The sequence below is a fragment of the Mustela nigripes genome, chromosome X (assembly GCF_022355385.1).
Source record: "Mustela nigripes isolate SB6536 chromosome X, MUSNIG.SB6536, whole genome shotgun sequence".
In the NCBI taxonomy this organism is placed as follows: domain Eukaryota; kingdom Metazoa; phylum Chordata; class Mammalia; order Carnivora; family Mustelidae; genus Mustela; species Mustela nigripes.
This window is the reverse complement of record NC_081575.1, coordinates 17,430,485-17,434,390: the sequence shown is the minus strand read 5'-3', so window position 1 is coordinate 17,434,390 and position 3,906 is coordinate 17,430,485. Positions and strand designations below refer to the sequence as shown.

The 3,906-nt window shown below is 45.0% G+C and overlaps 1 pseudogene; it reads left to right on the top strand.

Moving 5' to 3' along the window:
• LOC132006986 (uncharacterized) overlaps positions 1 to 3,042 on the top strand; it is a 17,740-nt pseudogene extending 14,698 nt beyond the window's left edge.
• The last annotated feature ends 864 nt before the right edge of the window (positions 3,043 to 3,906 follow it).

Below are 3,906 nucleotides of genomic sequence, written 5' to 3'. Positions count from 1 at the left end.
TTGCCCTTGTGTGTGGCCTGGTGGCCATGGCAGCCTGCTGCGGAGGGGCTGGAGAAGCCGGCCTGGTCCACGTGTGGGCCAAGGGGAGGCTGGGCGTCTCTGCTGGGACAGGGCTGCCTTTCCAGCCCCAACTCGAGCCTGGACGACCCCTTGCGCTTTCGCTGAGATGAGGCTCTGAGAAGGGAGGCCCCTCCCTCTGCTGCTCAGGGTTGGGGGCTCTTCCTCTGGCCCGTGGGGAGACAAGAGCAGCTCAGCACTCCGCCTGGGGCTCAGAGACAGGATGGAGGTCTGGGTCTGGGTTAGTCCGTTTAACTCCATTTAGTGTTCGCTCCCCAACCCTCAAGCTAGCATTACCAGCATCACCTGGGAACTTCCTAGAAATGCAGACTCCCAGGAGCACCTGGCTGGCTCAGTCCCGTAGAACATGTGACCTTGATCTAGGAGTCTTGAGTTCAAGCCCCACATTGGGCATCGAGCTTACTTTAAAAATAAGTAAATAAAATTTTAAAAAGTCTTGCAGAAACAAAACAAAAAAGTCCTGTTATTTGAAAAAAAAAAAAAAAAAAAGGGAAAAAAGAAAGAAATGCAGGCTCCCAGCCCCCACCCCCACCCCGCCTCCTTCAGCATCTGCATTTTAATAAGATCCCCAGGTGATTGGTATGTGCATTCGGGCTGGAGAAGCCCCGCCTGTAGAGTTAATGGCAGACTGGAATAGAACCTCCATTTGCAATTGGATGATCTGGGACAGCCACGGTCAAAGCCTAAACACTTCCGAGGCCAGGCCGGGGTCAGGGAAAGCCGAATTCACCGCATCCCAGAGCAACCTCCCCAAACACTCACGAGGTGGACCTTCCCGCTGGGCTGCACAAGGACTTCGGTGCTGAGTGTCTGTAACCAGTGGCTGCTGGGTATTGTGTGTGTTTATCTCATCATCAACTAGAGTGTAAGGCCTAAAAGGCCAGGAATCATACTGTATGAGTGTATATACTATGGGAGAAAAACGGCATATAATTAGCACAAGCTTTGAACTAGGTGGGCCTGCTTTCCTGGCCCAGAATTTCCACTAACTTACTGTCTAGTTTCAGCCATGGCACACGGTCTTTGGGCCCCCAAGTGTGGTCATCTGTATCTAGCAGTAGTAAAAACCGATCTCCCAGGATTGTTGGAGGATGAAATGAGTAAGCATCAAAAATGTACCTTTTAGGGGCGCCCGGCTGGCTCAGTCGGTATGGCCTGTGACTCTTGATATTGGGGTGGTGGGTTCCAGCCCTATGTTGCGTGTAGAGACTACTGTGGAAAAAAAAAAAATGTACCTCGTAGGGCACCTGGGTTGGGTCAGTGAGTTAAGCATCTGCCTTTGGCGCAGGTCCTTATCTCGGGGTTCTGGGATCGAGCCCAGGGTTGGGCTCCCTGCTCAGTGAGAAATCTGCTTCTCCCTCTCCCTGTCCCTCCTCCAACTCACTCATGTGCTCTCTCTGTCAAATAAATAAATAAAATCTAAAAAAATAAAATAAATAAGTTAAAAGATGTACCAAAATAACAGGCACTCAATGAAACAGTTACACATTTCCCTATGAATCTCCCTACCCCCCTGTGCCTAGCTCCAGGCCAGCACATTTTAAATGCTAAATAAAAATAGACCAGGTAAAAAAAAATTAAAAATTAAAAAAAAAATAGACCAGGTAAATAAAAAGATGGTAGGTAACTAAAAATAGACTAGGAGATGGAGCCCCTAGATAGTGCTTAATAAACTGCATTTTAAATAAAAATTCCTACTGGTTAAAAAAAAATTTTTTGAGCAGAATTTTGGTGTAATGCAATTTAAATGAAAAAAACAAAAAACAAGAAAAGCGCCTTCAGGCACTGAGGAGATTAGGACTCAAGGGAGTTGAGCCAGTTTTAGCCGGAGATGCCTACAGGGTTATAAGAGTTTACAACTGCTTGGACTCAGGTCGTGAGAGGAGGTGTAGCGAAGTGACTGATTTCAGAATATATTTTCAAGATAGCCATGATACGGCGTATTAACATTCTTGTGTACGTTAAATTAGAAAACGGATGTAAACGTTTTCTCATATTTTGGGTACCAGGATGATGGACAACTATAAAAGACTAGAAAAAAAAATCATGCAAATAAAAGGGTTATAGCCTAAGGTTAATCTAGAAAGTTCTTTAAATTTCTGCGCAAAATTAAAGACACAGTAGCTAGTAAGTTTATTTTTATTATTAATCTTTTTATTGATAAAATGAAACATGTTGAAACTCTGCAAATAATAATAATAATAATAATAACAACAACTTACGGGGCACCTGGGTGGCTCTGTAGGTGAAGCGTCTGCCTCAGGTCATGATCCCGGGGTCCTGGGTTCGAGCCCTATATCGGGCTCCCTGCTCGATGGGAAGCCTGCCTTTCCCCCCACATCATGCGCTCTCTCTTGCTTGCTCTCCCTCTCTCAAGTCAATGAATAAAGTCTTGAAAAATAATAACTTACCGTTTTCATAACTGTTTTTCCAAATATCAACGCTCATAGTCCTTGTTATGCACAGTTTGGGGAAACACAGGAAAGTATAATAAAGAGCTAGCTCTCTCCTTGTAGATCCAAAGCCTGGACTCTGGTGCATTCAAGACTCCGCTCCAGCCCTGTCCTGGAGGAAGGCTCTGCAGCTGCAGGCATCTTGGACGTTAATACTGTTTTATAAGGGGGTGAGGAAGACTGCCCTGGTCCAGGATGGCCCTAGCCCCAGGAATTCACAAAAGCTGCCAGAGCCTTCCACAAGGCCAAGCCCACCTTTGTGCGCTTGCATCCAACTGTGACAGGCCTGTGTATGTCAAGTTGGGGGAGGCCCTTTGTGCTGAACACCAAATCAACCTAATTAAGGTTGATGACAACAAGAGACAGGGGAGAGAGGAGGCCTCGGTGGAAGGGACACAGGGGGAGAGCCCCCCGCAAAGGGCTGGCTTGCAGCTGTGTTATAGTGAAGGACGAGGGCAAAGAATCTCAGGCCAAGGATGCCATCGAGGGCTACTTCAAATGCAAGAAATGAACAAATGAAAAAGTTGGCTCTTGTTCCTCAAAGGAAAAACAAAACAAAATCTACAATTTGCTATAATATCACCGGGCAGCCACAGATCATATTGATGCGAATGTTTTGGAATATTTCCTTCCATTATTTCTCTCTCTTATATTTATATAATATAAATATTATTATCTCTTTGATATTTATAGAATAGAAATAAAGAGAGATGCGGTGGAGGGGAACACCGGGCGGCTCAGTTGGTGGAGGGAACGACTCTCAAGGGTGGTGAGTTCCAGTCCCACCTTGGGGGTAGAGATTACTAAAAAAACAAAAAACAAAAAAAACTTTTTTAAAAAGAGAGAGAGAATCTGAATATGGAGATAAAAATAATTACCTGTTATTACTGTTATTTTATATAAAAGTTTGTTGGTCTCAGAAGACAATGGGGCCGGCTGGGTTTCCTTCCTCCGTGAGCACTGAGCCCTCTCCTCTGGAAACCCAGGCCTCGATACCAGCCACACTAAGATATTTCCCTGGTTCCTTGAGATCTCCGCGTGGTATGTGCTACATAACCGTGCTTTCGAAGACAATACGCCGGATAGAAAGCAGGGGGATAAGAACACATCTGAACTGGTGACCCGTCTGACACAATCCATGTTTCAAACCCAAAGGCATTTTGTAGTGAAATAACAAGAAGTTGAAATAAGGAGCTAGGAGACAAGTGCCTTTGAAAACTTAACTCTGGGGCCGCCTGGCTGGCTCATTCAGTGAAGCGTGTGACTTTTGATCTCAGGATCATGAGTTCAAGCCCCATGTTGGGTGGAGAACTTGCTTCAAAAAAATAATAAAATACAATTTCTAAAAAAAAAAAAAAAAAGAAAGAAAGAAAAG